General features: G+C 40.6%; 1 protein-coding gene across 5 annotated transcripts in view; it reads left to right on the forward strand.

Moving 5' to 3' along the window:
• The first annotated feature begins 3498 nt into the window (after window positions 1-3498).
• The window catches only part of ANKRD12 (ankyrin repeat domain 12), a 99169-nt gene continuing 85922 nt past the window's right edge, over window positions 3499-16745 (forward strand). For 2 of the 5 annotated variants that reach the window (XM_027525812.1, XM_027525814.1), the window contains exon 1: window positions 3499-3802. The gene's annotated coding sequence lies outside the window, so the exon portion shown is untranslated. Of the gene's footprint in view, window positions 3803-4141; window positions 4257-16745 lie in introns of those variants that run through there. The other 3 variants (XM_027525810.1, XM_027525813.1, XM_027525811.1) reach the window with 2 other exon arrangements.

The following is a 16745-nucleotide window of genomic DNA, read 5'->3' on the forward strand; positions in this document are numbered from 1 at the left end:
AATGCATACTTCAACTTAGAATAAAACCCTTTGTATATAACATCCAGTTCAGGAAACTAGCTATGTGTTCTGCAAGCTGGAATAAAAAATTAATAGCCAGCTTTAATTCAGGGGTAGATCTAAATAATCCAACTGTTTCAGGAGTTTTCCAAGTCACTGGTTGGCCTTAGTCATATGACAGATGAGTATATGATGCTTAAAAACATGAACAAACATTTTACTTTTTGAGACTGCCTTTACAAATTTTCATTTTTCACCTAAGAAGGTAACAGCAAAAGTAATTTTTCAAGAGGCACAAAAAAATAACAGTGAAAATGCTCCCTTCTGCCCCAGAGCCCTCAGACCTTCTTCCCATAGGCAATGGAATGCTTTTATTATTATTTTTCTTTTTTTAAAAAAATAGTCTGTCTTCTCTTTGTTAGCTGTTAGGCTTTTATTTGAAATTATGAAAAAATACATACAAAAAAATTAAAAATTATGAAAAATTTAAATTCCTTTAAAGTTACTATTGTAAAAAGTGTCTAACTTTCTTGACTTTTTTTTCCCCAAGTAGGGGAAGGTTTCAGATACTGGTTGAGAAAACAAGTTATGTATTAAGGATATTGGTTATTATGTTCTATTTTAGAAGCAGAAAATTTGTTTAGGTCTTAATAGGCATACTGTTATACCATTATCAAAACATACTTTTAGATCATCACTTACATTGCACTACAGTAGTATGTATTAGGATTTTGAGTTGAATCTTGCTTAAATTTTTTTTGCCCATTCTTCTTGAAAATTGTACTAATTTTTTACATAAGAACACTGGTTTTTAATAATTACAGATAGGCTTTTAAAAACATCTGGCAGGTAAAATTTCATTACAGTAATCCACGATGGTTCCAAAGATATATGAACACACTGATTCAAAACTCTTTGCCAGTTTTCGGTTGCTAGAGATGACAGCTATAGCCTAGCCTGCTTCTTAAACCAATAAAGAGAAGCTGGCGTTGTTGATGTATCTAGCTAACACCACTTGCTCCCTCATTTCCTCTTCTCAGTTCCTAGCTCTGTGCTGTTTTTTTCAAAAAGAGATATTTAGGGAGGAAATGTTCATATTACAAAAATAAAGCAACAAATAATTCAACTTGTCATTCTTCCTATTGGGCAAAAATTCTCATACCTGGCTTTTCTGGTGGTTTTTGGAGTGGCTGCTGAATGTTGCTAGGGAAGGCTACCAGTTCCTCAGAAGTACTTGCTGTAAGTGGACAGAGTGACTGTCCTAGTAAATCCTACAGCAAGTGACAATCATATGGGTATTCACTGCCCAAGCATTATGTCTGTATAGACTGTCAATATGGTAAGCCATGACTGAGATTGTATTTTTTATTAATTTACCTTCCTGAAATATGGCAGGATTTTTTGAATGATCTAACTGAACTGCATGTAGAAAACATAACAGTAGTTGATTCTAACGGTAAGAAGTAAGTTGGAAAGAAAGTAAATTTTGCAGATGGCTTCTATTTCACATACCACATATGCACATTTTAAGTGGTAGTAATAATCCTAAATAAGTGTGATAAAACTTAACCTTGGCTAAGAGTGATGTTTATTGCTTGGGATCCTTGACCTCCTGGTGCTATTAAAAAAACATTTTGCCCACTTGCTGAAGACATTTGAACTAATCAAAGGGCTCTACAATGAAGAGCCTTAGCAACATAGTCAACTAGCTCCAGCTTCTTTTCAGGCCTCTATCCTATTATATCCATAATAAGAATTACCTTCTTGATATGTACTTCTAGTTTCACATTAAAAAGGAAAATTAGCTCCTCTTCCCTTCATAAGTTTCATTTGAACCTTTCCAGTAACTGTGGCTGATTTATAATGTGTCACATGTAATCTTAAAAGGAGTTTAAAATTTTTTTGCAAGTTGTAGAAATTTTACAAACTTCTACAATGAACTTTGTACAGATAGTGTCCTTAGTCATAGTACAATGCCTTGGATCACAATCACCCACGTAATCTGATTTTTAAGTAACAAGGCTGTGCATGTAGTTATTGCCATAAATTATGGTTAACTGATTTCAGCAAATTCAAGATTTGCTTTCAGTTTTTAACTGAGGCTTGTACTGCTGTAGAAAGTTATTGCTTTTGTCATTACATTGAGTTAAATGAGAACCAACTCAACCACTTGAGAAGTCAGACGAGTTGGTTATCAATTTTTAGTGGATTTGTTACTTCATGCCATAAATATGCAAATTAATGTAACAGTGTTCCACTTCTAGCCACAAGGTGCACTCTTACTACTCATATTGAACCTGATGTATTTAAAGATGGGAGAAATGTAGGAAAGGAAAAAATAGTGATCTTTAATGCAAGTTTATGCTTTATATAATTAAATACTGGGATGTAGCTTTCTCTGTCTGAAATATCTCATCTGCTGATTAATGACAAACTCGTAACTTCACTAAGTCACAAACCCGTGCTGTAGTTTAGAGGCCACAACGATGAGGGCCCTCTGATGGTTAGATAAAGGCATGCACAAATTGTCGCGGATTAACCTCCTTGTAAATAAAAAGCCACCAGAAGCAACTCAGAATAAAATGGTTTCCCTCCGATTATGTAATCCCTTCGGTGGTTAAATAAGGGCAAGTACAAACTGTCGCGGATTAACCTCCAGAGGAAGTCAGACTGCCAGCAGCGGGGCTGCCGAGGCGGTGACTTTTCCTTTGCGCAGTGCTCCAGCTGGCAGTGCCCCGAGCGGTTGGGGGAAAATGCACCGAAATTTGTCTAAAAAGGTTATCCGAACGTGTGACTGGGAGAGGGCGTACTGCACAGTGCGTGCGGGCCTGGGGGCAGGTGCACGTGGATGTGCTTTCGGGACGGGCCCGGGCCCACCTGGCGCAGGTGAGGGCGCGTCGCGGCCCCGCGGGTCCCCGGGATCCCGCAGGTGCGGCCGGACGGCGCGCAGGCGCAGTGCGCGGAAGCGGGTGCCCGCCTCTCCGGACGCCCCGGGCCCACCGCGCGCCGCCGGCCGGGCGGACACCCGCCTCCGCCTCCAGCCCGGGGCGCAGCGTCGGTCTCCCGGGTCCCAGCTGGCAAACTCGTCCGCCCGCCCCCGCAAAAAATAACGTGTGAATACCCTACGTAGACAGAGCCTCTTCTTCCTCGTCGCCGCCGCCATTTCCAGAAGTTTCCAGTCAAGCCACGGTGGTGGCCACTGCACAAGGCGAGGCGGCGCCTGCGCTACTCCCTCGCTCTCTCAGCCCCTGCCTTCTGGGGTCGGAGCCGGCGGAGGGGAGACGGCGACGTGGGGCTCCCGCCGACCCCACTGCCCTGCGTCCACTTGGTACGCCCCGACCCCCGCCCCCGGCTCGGGAAGCTTCTCCCGGCGCCTCTAGAGCGGCGGGCCGCGGGCGGGGCGGGCGGACGGAAGGGGCGGCGGGCCGGGGGCGGGGCGCTCACGCTGCCCTGCCCGTCCCGTGCCCGCGCGTCACGTGCCCGCGCCGCGGCCAATCGCCGGGCGGCGCCGTCCTGGGAGCGAGCAGGCTGTGGTGAGGGACGGCGGAGACCGGAGATGTTTTCGAGCCCGGCCTCGGCGGCGTTCGCGGCGGCGGTGGCGGAGAGCACGACAGCGACGGCGGCGCCGAGGCCTTCGTCCCGGGGGTAGACCCTCCCGCGCCGGCCGTGCCTGGGGTCCGTGCGGGCGAGGGGGGCGTGGCGACAGGCGAGGAGGAAGGAGGGGCGCGGTTTCGAGCCCCGGCCCCGGCGCCCGGGAGGAGCCCCTCAGTCGCGCCCGCTCCCGTCCCCTCCCCAGAACGAGGTAAGGACGCGCCCCGCCCCGCCGCGCTGACAGGACGGGCCGCCCGCCGGGAGCGCCGGGGCCGGGGCGCGGCGGGAGCCGCCGGGCGGGGACCGGGGGGGGCGGGGGCCGGGCGGGCGGCCGCGCCGCTCCCGGAACATGGCGGGGCCGCGGCGCGTGTGCGAGCGGGCGGGCGGGGAGCGGGTGTGCGCGGCCGGGGGCGCCGCCGGAGCGGAGCGGGGCGGGGCGGGGCGGAGCGGGGGCGCGCCTAGTCTGAGCCGCGGGGACCGAATGAGGCCGGGAGGGCGGCGCGGGTGAGCGGGGCCGGCGCTCGCGGACCCGCGGGCCGCCGGGCTCTCGGAGCTCGTTCGAGGGTAACCCGCCGTGACGCATCCTCGAGGATCCCAAAGCGTTGAATAAACGGTTGTACAAAGAGGTCACCGGAGCCCAGCTGACAGCTGTTTTAATAATAACAGTAAGAAACAGTTTGGGACGGGAAGTTGACACTTTTAAACCCGTTGAAGCCGTGGGGAACGCTTCAAGCGGCGTAGTGGTCGAGAGTGTGGTGTCCACCGGACGCCCGCGGCCAACCCGATGCCGGGGATTCAGACCCCGGCATCCGCAACGCTTCGGAAAATCCTCTGATCCTGAAGTTGACCTGAACCTGTGTTCTCAGTCGTGTGTCCTTTTTTATTTTAAAACGGTTTATGTGAATTATGGAAGAAGGCAAACTGGTGAAATAGCTATTTTAAAATAAATTGACTGCTGATTAAAAACATATGCTCGTGTAGGCTCTTAAAAATCTTGGGCACTGATCTGTTTCAGTTTCTTCAATCGTTATACAAAGGCTTTCCTGGAGATTAGCTCAGAACTGGCAGAACATACGCTATATTGGTGCCAAGAGGCTTAAAAAACAAAATGAGATAGTGCCGACTGTGTAAGATCAAGTCGTTATATTAACTAAGCTTGTTGGGGAAAGTCTTTAATTTGGGCTAAACGCAAAAACCTGTAAACATTTGAAATGTTTCCTAGGCAAGAGGGGGAACGTTTACTAAAAAATTTTTTATAGTTAACACAAGCTCTAACAATTTCTAAAGGTCTGCGAACGGTTGAGTAAGTAGGGTCAAGATTAACTATTCAAGATATGTATTCTATTTTAAGGACAGACAAGGTGTTAAAATGAAGTAAAACCTAACTAGTAGTCATGAAAGGAAAAGAGAAAGAGGCCTATAATGGTCATAAGCGCTCTGGTTTCCATAGTTGTTGTTAAGATGGTTTTATGAACAGGCAAAGCTGGGAAAGTGGAAATCCCATGGGTGTGTATTCCATGAAGACTGAGGAAGAGTAAGAAAAAAATATTAGATGAGGAAAGAACTTAATAGGTGGAAGTATGTTGTGCAGTCTTTGACTTTAGTTCCCTTATAATGTGAAGGGGAGAAAAGCTTGAATTTTGTTTGGCGATAAGTACCTAACTGGTGGAATGAATTTAAATGGAAGATGTTTTTATCAAAATGCTTGTATATTACTTTTTTTTTTTCGGTATAGAAGTTGCTGAAACATGTACCTGATACTCTTTGAGGGATATTTGGAAAACTCTTCATTGGAAAAGAGGTTTTTATTCTAGGGAATAAAAATAATTTAAAAAATTTTCAGTTTTTTGGTACTAGTTGACTAGTGGTTAAATTTTCTTTAAACCATTCTTATATTTTAAGAGCATCAGATCAGATCAGATCAGTCGCTCAGTCGTGTCCGACTCTGCGACCCCATGAATCGCAGCACGAGCATGGTTTCAGTCTAAAGAGAGAATGATTAGTGATATTTAATTTCCATTGTAGTCTAGAAAAGATTTAGACAGCTTTCTGTATATAAACTTGATGCTACTGAAGCAGCATCTATCAGATGGGTGTGAAGAATTTATCCAGTAATTGCCATACGTTGCTTAATAGCTAATGACACCACTTTCTGACTTGGAACTCATTGCTAAAGCTGACATCAACATGTATTTGTAAAATGCTGGTACTCTTAAAGGGTACAGTCTAGAGATTTATCCTTAGAACTGGAAGGGACTTCAAATTTTCTAATCCGTTTACCTCACTTTACAGATGAAAAAATAAAGGCCTGATAAGGGGAAATGACTTCCCCAACTCAGCACAGCTAATAATTAAATGTCTGTGGTTTGGCCTAGAGATTTCTTTTTGTGAAGGTGCTAATTTGCTTCTTTCTTTTAAGAAGTAGCTTTATGGAATAGTGGAAAGAACAGGGGAAATATAAGTAAGAGGACTGGGGTTTAAATTCTTGATTTGTCACTTCCTAACTGGTTTTTGACAAATCATATTAATTTTCAGAGCCTTGCATTTGTAATTTGCAACAAAACAAAACCTTTTGTTACATAATTTACAGCATTTTTGATGGCCCAATATGATTATATATGGAAAGCACATTATATTGTATAAGCTTTTATGCATATAAAAAGTGGTGATATTTTTAGAATAACAGTTCTATACTGTATTATCTGAGGTGTCTAGATCCCTAGGTTTTTGCTTAGTCTTACCTTCCGTGTTTTGAGCACCTGCTGTTTTACAGATTATAACTCCCTGTAGATACATTTTCTGATCCCTGCTTAGTTCTAATCTTAGTAAAGCCTCTTATGAACATTTTAAATATTGTGGTTGTTAGAGTCTGACTTCCTCTGGAGAATATGAAGTTTCTTCATATAGCATTTGAAAACATTCTCATATACACTCATGCATGCACAGTCTGTTTCTTTAACAGACAGTGACTTTTAAAAAGTAACAGTTAAAGTATCTTAGTAACAATGTTAATTTTTTGCTAGTTTCGAGATATACAACAACAGGAGATGTAATTTCCTTTGTAAACTCAGCTTTTGAGTAGTTCATGTTAAGGTTATCTTGTAGATCTAAAATAAAATATACCCTGTAGGAATGTTAGGACTAAGTGTTGACTTTTGCTGTTAGGTTTAGAGACCTTTCCTTTTAGTGCTTTACATTGATAATACTGAGAGTCAGAACATCAGTACCGTAGTGTAATGGCGTTACATGGATTATTTGTAACTTTGAATCTAAAGGTTATGATAAACATTGTTGAGCATTTAGAATCTTCAGTTTTTAAGTGAACTATTTCAGATAATTTTCATAACAAACCCGTAAAACAGATACTACGGCTGAGAAAAATGAGGCTTTGAACTGTTATGTGGTGTGCAGATATTCACAGACCCAAAAAAGTGACAGACTGTGCTGTCCTCATTCTTAACCATTTCTCTTTTCTACCTCTAATTAAGAGTGCTTAGCTGATTTTGAGAAGTTTTAAGGCAGTGTTTCTTAAGTTTCTGACTTTGTGAAAAATTTGTGGAGCCAGCATTCTACCTTCACAAAGAATTGTGGAAGGTAGGCCAGCAAGCCTTTTCATGAGATGTTGATATAGTTGTCTTTTTTTTTTTTTTTTACATTAGTTGTCAGAAGCAAATTAGTCTCACCAGCTACCGAAGGACTACAGTTGTTAACAGCTTTTTAAGAACTGTTCTAACAGACTCCACCTTGATATTAATGTTCATTGTTAAAAGGGAATATACTTTATTTTTTTTAAGCTCTTTATTTTGTACTGGGGGTATAGCTGATTAACAATGTTGTGATGGTTTCAGGTGAACTGGGACTCAGCCATTCATATACATGTACCCATTCTGCCTCAAACTCCCCTCCCATCCAGGCTGTCGCATAGCATTGAGCAGCAGTAGGTTCTTGTTGGTTATCCATTTTAAATATAGCAGTATATACATGTCCATCCCAAACTCCCTAACTGTCCCTTCAGCCCAGCAGCCATAAGTTCATGCTCTGTCTCTGTTTCGTAAGTTCGTTTGCATCATTTCTTTTTAGATTCCACGTGTAAGGGCTGTCATATGGTACTCCTCCTCCTTTGACTTGCTTCAATATGACACTCTATAGGTCCATCCATGTTCCTGTAAATGGCATTATTTTACTCTCTTTACTTATTATTAATGAGTAATATTTCATTAAGTATCTGTATCATGGCTTCTTCATCCATTCCTCTGTCAGTGGGCATTTAGGTTGCTTCCATGTCTTGACTTTGTAAACAGTGTTGCAAATGAATATTGAGGTGCATGTATCCTTTCAGATCATAAAGAAACATACTTAAAACAAAAGAGTGAAGGAGAAAGATAACTAACCAGACTCATTTAGGACTTTTATAAAGGAATAGAGTCAGAAAGGGTAAATAGGAGTTGTCTAGGTTAGAAGTGGAACCCTCCACAGAAATACTTCCAAGTTGAGGTTAAAAAAAAAGATAAATTATGAAGCTAAGTTACACAATCATTTCTTTGGCATTTAAAAATTGTGTCTCTTTGGCTGATCGCTTAATATTTGTTTATTGCACTAAAATTGTTTCGAAATATGTAGTTGCTTACACTTCTGCGTATCAGTTTGCATTTGGGCCACAATTGGGGAAAATACCACAAATATTAGTGATTAAATACCATATTCTTAAACTCCCTTATTGCTTAAAAGTGTTGTGAGAGTCCTGTAGCTTCTTACATTTCAGACTGTTGTTCTTCCTAAATAGGAGTTTTGTTGGCATTCTGACTTAGAAAACTAAAACCATGCGTACGTGGGTCTTCCTAGAAATAGATATATAAATTCACAGTAAAAGATAATAGTATGTAAAAAATTATATCCTCAGTAGTTTATGAAGTATTTTTACGTCAGATCTCTTGAATTTCACAACTATTCTTGAGATCATCAAAATGTCCGCTAATCTGATGATATTGAACCATGGATAGGATCCAGGTTAAAATTTTCTGGAGTAATGCTAGACTGCTTTATGAAAGAGAAGTATTAGCAAATCTAAAGGAAGAGGAAAGAGGCACCTACTTTTATTTTCTCTTCTACCAAAGCCACATTGTACACAGCTTTCTTTCCTTTCTGTTCTACCACTTCTGAAGCTTTAACGAACAGGGTAGAAGTAAATACTAAAAACATTCTTTATAGCAATTTACTAATCAGTGATGGTGGTTAATGATGCCAGGTAGTTGAGAATATTTTTAATTTATAAAATATTTCCTACCATAATTTGCCCAAAAATATTGTAACGAGGAATAAAGCTTTGGTTTATATTCTCATATTGTGTACTAAACTCTTGCAACCTCTAAGTTAAAATAAGTCCTTTTTACCAGAGTTTAATTTTGACTATTTGGAAGTTACTTGTTGATCAAAGAAAAGAACTTTTATTGCGCTTTTGTACTGTTACTTTCACATGTGTTATTTTAATATATGATGAGAGTAATTTTATATATCTAGTTATGAAAATGGAGAAGGCAATGGCAACCCACTCCAGTACTCTTGCCTGGAAAATCCCATGGACGGAGGAGCCTGGTAGGCTGCAGTCCATGGGGTCGCTAAGAGTCTTGACTTCACTTTTACTTTTCACTTTCATGCTTTGGAGAAGGAAATGGCAACCCACTCCAGTGTTCTTGCCTGGAGAATCCCAGGGACGGGGGAGCCTGGTGGGCTGCTGTCTCTGGGGTCGCACAGAGTTGGACACGACTGAAGCGACTTAGCAGCAGCAGTTACGAAAAAGACTTCAGAAAGTTGTCACTGGAATATCTCCAACTCCAGACACTATTACTCAAGAACTAACTTGAAATTTATGTTATATAAATGTTCATGTATTATTTTGAGAATTATTTTTTCTTAAAGTTTGTGAAAGTGTTAGTTGCTCAGTCGTGTCCGACTCTGCAATCCCGTGGTCTGTAGCCTGCCAGGCTCCCCTGTCCTTGGGATTCTCCAGCAAGAATACTGCAGTGAGTCACCATTTCCTTCTCCAGGGGATCTTTTCGACCCAGGGATCGAACCCGGGTCTCCCACATTGCAGGCAGATTCTTTACTGTCTGAGCCACTAGGGAAGCCCAATTTTTTTTTTAAGATCAGTCCAATTTGTTTGAAGATTTTTATTTATTTTTTAATTTTTATTTTTAAAATATAAATTTATTTATTTTAATTGGAGGCTAATTACTTTACAATACTGTATAGGTTTTGCCATACATCAACATGAATCCGCCATGGGTGTACACGTGTTCCCCATCCTGAACCCCCCTTCCACCTCCCTCCCCATACCATCCATCTGGGTCATCCTAGTGCACCAGCCCCAAGCATCCTGTATTATGCATCGAACCTGAACTGGTGATTTGTTTCACATATGATATTATACATGTTTCAACGCCATTCTCCCAAATCATCCCACCCTCGCCCTCTCCCACAGAGTCCGAAAGACTGTTCTATACATCTGTGTCTCTTTTGCTGTCTTGCATACAGGGTTATCGTTACCATCTTTCTAAATTCCATATATATGCGTTAGTATACTGTATTGGTGTTTTTCTTTCTGGCTTACTTCACTCTGTATAATAGGCTCCAGTTTCATCCACCTTGTTAGAACTGATTCAAATGTATTCTTTTTAATGACTGAGTAATACTCCATTGTGTATATTTACCACAGCTTTCTTATCCATTCATCTGCTGATGGACATCTAGGTTGCTTCCATGTCCTGGCTATTATAAACAGTGCTGCGATAACTTTGGGGTACACGTGTCTCTTTCAATTCTGGTTTCCTCAGTGTGTATGCCCAGCAGTGGGATTGCTGGGTCATATGGCAGTTCTATTTCCAGTTTTTTTTTTAAGGAATCTCCACACACTTCTCCATAGTGGCTATAGTAGTTTGCATTCCCACCAACAGTGTAATAGGGTTCTCTTTTCTCCACCCCCTCTCCAGCATTTATTGCTTGTAGACTTTTGGATCGCAGCCATTCTGACTGGCGTGAAATGGTACCTCATTGTGGTTTTGATTTGCATTTCTCTGATAATGAGTGATGTTGAGCATCTTTTCATGTGTTTGTTAGCCATCTGTATATCTTCTTTGAAGAAATGTCTGTTTAGTTCTTTGGCCCAGTTTTTGATTGGGTCGTTTATTTTTCTGGAATTGAGCTGCAGGAGTTGCTTGTATATTTTTGAGATTAGTTGTTCATCAGTTGCTTCATTTGCTATTATTTTCTCCCATTCTGAAGGCTGTCTTTTCATCTTGCTTATAGTTTCCTTTGTTGTGCAGAAGCTTTTAATTTTGATTGGGTCCCGTTTATTTTTGCTTTTATTTCCAATATTCTGGGAGGTGGGTCATAGAAGATCCTGGTGTGATTTATGTCGGAGAGTGTTTTGCCTACATTCTCCTCTAGGAGTTTTATAGTTTATGGTCTTACGTTTAGATCTTTAATCCATTTTGAGTTTACTTTTGTGTATGGTGTTAGAAAGTGTTCTAGTTTCATTCTTTTACAAGTGGTTGACCAGTTTTCCCAGCACCACTTGTTAAAGAGATTGTCTTTTCTCCATTGTATAGTCTTGCCTCCTTTGTCAAAGATAAGGTGTCCATAGGTGCGTGGATTTATCTCTGGGCTTTCTGTTTTGTTCCATTGATCTATATTTCTGTCCTTGTGCCAGTACCATACGGTCTTGATGACTGTGGCTTTGTAGTAGAGCCTGAAGTCAGGCAGGTTGATTCCTCCAGTTCCATTCTTCTTTCTCAAGATTGTTTTGGCTATTCGAGGTTTTTGTATTTCCATACAAATTGTGAAATTATTTGTTCTAGCTCTGTGAAAAATACTGTTGGTAGCTTGATAGGGATTGCATAGAATCTATAGATTGCTTTGGGTAGTATACTCATTTTCACTATATTGATTCTTCCAGTCCATAACACGGTATATTTCTCCATCTATTAGTGTCCTCTTTGATTTCTTTCACCAATGTATTATAGTTTTCTATATATTGGTCTTTAGTTTCTTTAGGTAGGTATAGTCCTAAGTATTTTATTCTTTTCGTTGCAATGGTGAATGGAATTGTTTCCTTAATTTTTCTCTTTTCTCATTATTAGTGTATAGGAATGCAAGGGATTTCTGTGTGTTGATTTTATACCTGCAACTTTACTATATTCATTGATTAGCTCTACTAATTTTCTGGTGGAGTCTTTAGGGTTTTCTATGTAGAGGATCACGTCATCTGTTTGCAGATTTTTAGTTGAGGTGATCACCCAGCAGTGGTTATTCACCCTTCAGAAATTATCCCTGTCTTACAGGGTTCATAAAAACATCTCAAGAATGAAGATGAGTGTTCTCTTTAGGCTGCAGTCAAACAGGACCAAAAAATACTTCTTTACCTTCTATTAGTCCTCACACTATTGAAAGTAAACAGGAATGTGTAACAGCAAAGGGGCTCACTCACTGTTCCTTTCCAGTACACTTTCCCCCTCCTTAGCTCCTCCTCCCCCTTCAGGTGCTATTGTTCAGCAGCTTTGCAATATCCAGTGAAAATAAATCTGTCCCTATCTGTTGTTGGTTAACATTAATATTTGTGTCCTTCCATTTAAATTATCTAACCGCTTTCTTGTTATCCAAGACTTTCATCTTTAAATGTGGTGTGAATGGATTTGGTTTTAGCTACAGGAATTTGATCATTAGCTAATAACATGGAGAAATAATCATTTGCCCTTTCTCTTCTGTGAATTGATACTTCATATCCTTTGGTCAGAGGTATAGTTACAAACATCCTGTGACTGATAATGGGCTGTCCTCATAAATTCTCAATCACTCTGTTGTTATTGAAAGTTGGTAGGTCATGACTAGAATTTGGTGAGTCATGTCCACTGAGTCTGTCTAACCATCTGACCATCTCATTCTCTGTCTCTGCCTTCTCCTTCTGCCCTCAATCTTTCCCAGCATCAGGGTCTTTCCCTATGCATCAGTTTTTTGCATCAGGTGGCCAAAGATGCTTCAGCATCAGTCCTTCCAATGGATATTTAGTGTTGATTTCCTTTAGGATTGACTGGTTTGATCTTGGAGTCCAAGGAACTCTCAAGAGTCTTCTCCAGCACCACAATTCAAAAGCATCAATTCTTCGGTGCTCAGCCCTCTTTATGGTCCAACTGTCACATCCATTCGTGACTACTGGAAAAAACATAGCTTTGAGTCTAGACCTTTGTTGGCAAAGTGATGTATTTACTTCTTAATACACTGTCTTGCTCCTTCCAAAGAGGAAGCGTCTTTTAATTTCATGGCTGCACTCACTGTCTGCAGTGATTTTGGAGCCCAAGAAAATAATATCTGTTATTGCTTCTACTTTTTTCCCTTCTGTTCACATGCCCTTTTGAAGTTTGTTTTCATTGTACAGATGAGTTTAAATCAGTGATTGTCTTGCTCCTTTAAAAAATTATACCTTCAAAGAAGTTGATATTATTAAGAGAAAAAAAAGATGAAATGATATATAACATTTGAGCCTTTGTGGGGAAAATAATTATTTTGTATTATGAATTTTTACAAGGAAAGTTCTTGAATGATTCAGTTTGACAATGTGACAGACTATCTCTGGATATTGAATATGAATTTATTTTTCTGTATTTTCAAGCTTTGCCACAGTGAGCAAGTATTATGGATATAATCAAGGTTTTAAACAGTGCATGCTTAATTAACACCTTTTATTTTTTTATATTTGTTTGTTTTGGCTGTGTCGGGTCTTAGTTGTGGCACATGGGCTTAGTTGCCCTGCCTCATGTGGGATCTTAGTTCCCCAACCAGGGATGGAACCTGTATCCCCTGCATTGGAAGGCAGATTCTTAAGCACTGGACCACCAAGGAAGACCCAACAAATTTTAAATAAATGTTTTTATGAACAGTATTGCGTTTAGCGTTGTTGAGGCAGGAATTTAATATGATCTTCACTGATATTTTTCTGTAGTGTTTTTTTTTTTTAAGAATTTACGCTGAATATTTTAATATGATCTTTGCTGTAGTGTTTTGTTTTTTTTAGAATTTACACTGAATATGTGAAATAGGGGACAGTGTTCTTTAATCATGCAAATGCTTTCTAGTTGGTGTAGAATGGAACACAGTGAGCCCTCAAGGACATGGATTGTGTCTGTCTTGTTCACTGTTGTACCCCAGATTCCATCACATTCTAAGGGATCACCCCAGTGCTAATGTCAGGTGAATGGCCTGACTGGTGTAAGAGGATGAATTGGGACTAAAGGAAAGAAAATGGGTAGCAGATGAAAAAGGTTGTGATTGCGAGGAAGAGGGGCTTGATAAAAACAAATTTCCAATATGGGGAATAATATAACACAGGTTTTCTTGGAAAATAATTCAAGAGGTTGTATAGAATTCATATAGCAGATAAGAAGATCATTGAAAAAGTGCTTAGATATTAAGGTTTTAGGTACCATTGCTAAGCATATATCTGAAGAAGACAGTTTCTGCTTGTATGGAGCTTAAAATCTAGCTGGAAGAGATAATTACTTAAAACAAGGATCCATAATTACAGAGAGGCTCTGTAAACATCTGGAAGTTACATTGCAGATTTTTTAGTGGAAGGTCCTATGGCTTTCAGGCTTTGAGATGGGTCTGTCCAAAAAAGATGAAGAATCACTGAGTTGGAAATTTAAGTTCAGTTTTTGATGTAGAACTGTTACATTCTTAAATAGTCCTAAATTTATGTTTTTAGACTTAAAGGATATTTCTTCTTATAGATAAAGCTATTTAATATGGGCATCATCAGTGAGATTTGCTTTTTTACCCCCAGTTCATAATATTTACATTGTTATATTTCAGGAAATGCTTTATTTTAAAAATGAAACCAAATAGACATATACTCTTTGCCATTGGGGTTGGAGTTCCCACCATACCACCCTTTTCATGTCACATACTTAATGCTGTTAGACTGCAGGGAATTCACTGTGCTTTGTTCCCTCTGTACCACATTCCTCGTTACTCTTCCTCAGCATCCTTGGACAGGAAAGCAGTGTATGTCCTAAAATGACCTGACAAAAAAGAACTACCAATCATGCATACTATTATCCTAAGTCAACTTAGAGCACCTTTTAAATGACTCATATGCAGTTACCCTGAATTGTTGTTTTATTGCTGTCTAGTTGATATATAGTATCAGTCATGTTAGTTTCAGGTGTATAATACAGCCATTTGGTATTTTTATAGGTTATACTTCCTTTAAAGTTGGCAGTTGTCCTGAATTCTTGTGGGTAGTATTTTAAGTGGATTTATGTCGGAGAGTGTGCAGGACACAGAGGTGGTAGATCAGGACTAAAAGAAGGCCCAGACAATTCAGCCCTGGTGTGAAGTTGTGTGGAAGCTACAACTTTGGCTATAATTGAAGTAGTGTTAATCACCCACGTTATTGGTTGGGTCAGGGTGGGAATGGTGTGGTATGTAGATGAGAAATAATACTTTCATAAGTGTTGCTCTCTTGAGAGGGGTACTGACTTCAACTACCTCTAACACATAGAGATTTTGGGTGTAGATAAAGATGATTTTCAGGATTTCAGGCTTATATTGCAGAAGCTGTGATTATCGTAAAAACTATTCTAGGTTTTTATGCCATGCCTTTTATTTCAAATCTCTTTATTTTTTTATGTGCCACTATTCAAACTATATGCAATTATCTAAACAGTTAAAAGTCCTTTCCTTTCATTTAAGGCTAAAATATGTACCTATCATTTTTAAAGAAAGCTGTAAAAATGAGTTAGAGTGTATTCAGAATTAAAGGGTGAATAGTACTGAGAATGGACCAGAGGCCTGATCTCTTGAGCAGATCAAGAGTTACTTGTCTTTTGAGGGGTGAAGTTAAAATACCAAAAATGTTTTTTATTTTCACGTATTTCAGATAATTTAAAAGGTACAGAAAATAGCATAGTGTGCATATGGCACCTGTCTGCAGCCTTAGGAATTAAACATTTACAAGTTTAGTTGAAGGCCCCTGTATATCTTTGCCTGAGCCATATCCTTTCTTCCCCCAGCGAAGTCCTATCTCCCTCTTTGTGCAAACTTTTTCCAGCAGTGGCTCTACCCTTTCCCTGCTGCCACTGCTAAGTCACTTCAGTCCTGTCCGACTCTGTGCGACCCCAGAGACGGCAGCCCACCAGGCTCCCCCGTCCCTGGGATTCTCCAGGCAAGAACACTGGAGTGGGTTGCCATTTCCTTCTCCAATGCATGAAAGTGAAAAGTGGAAGTGAAGTCACTCAGTCGTCTGCGACTCCTATCAACCCCATGGACTGCAGCCTACCAGGCTCCTCCGTCCATGGGATTTTCGAGGCAAGAGTACTGGAGTGGGGTGCCATTGCCTTCTCCGACCCTTTCCCTAGACCTGTGTAAATTTCTTTCTTTGTCCAGGGTTCACCACGGTGACATTTTCCATTTCAGCTCTTTTGTGTATTGTATATAACAGTATGGGTGGGCTGACTAGTGGAGCTGAAAATGATTACCTATATACACGAGGTAGAAATCTACCTTTAAATGTAGGCAGAGTAAAGATTTCAACATTGTACTATATGCAGAAAAGATTGGCAAAGTAGATGTGAGAGTAATCTCACGAAATCATTTTAGGAAGGTTAGTCGTGTAGCAGTAGTGTGGAGCAGTGGTCTGGAAGGAGGTGTAAATTGCTAACTCATTTTGATTGGCTTTTTTCCCTTCTAATTACCCTACATTAGTGAGATTTTGTTCTGCTTCCAAATACTTTACTATTTTGCAATAAGTGAAAGGAGCTGGTGGCAGAATGCTTAATGGTGAGTGTTGCTAGTTTTCAGGATCTGGGGGATTGGTCTTTGCCCCCTTTTAGAGTCTGTTGATAGTGGAATGAGTACGTCATGGTTATTAGATCTCTACTTTCAGTATTGTAAATTTTCCACCACTCAGTGCCAGAGATGCAAGCAAAGCTGCCTGACCGTTTTCTCTGGGCTGTTGCAGCCCTCTGCTGGCCTATGGAAGTCACACATTTAGAGCCCTGTCGGGCCAGAAAGAGGTCAGTAACCCCAGCAACGCACTTTTAGACTCTTAGAAGTCATTTATGTCAACTCTCCATTGCAGATGAGTATTTTGTATATTGACCTTT

The sequence above is a fragment of the Bos indicus x Bos taurus genome, chromosome 24 (assembly GCF_003369695.1).
Source record: "Bos indicus x Bos taurus breed Angus x Brahman F1 hybrid chromosome 24, Bos_hybrid_MaternalHap_v2.0, whole genome shotgun sequence".
Classification (NCBI taxonomy): Eukaryota; Metazoa; Chordata; class Mammalia; order Artiodactyla; family Bovidae; genus Bos; species Bos indicus x Bos taurus.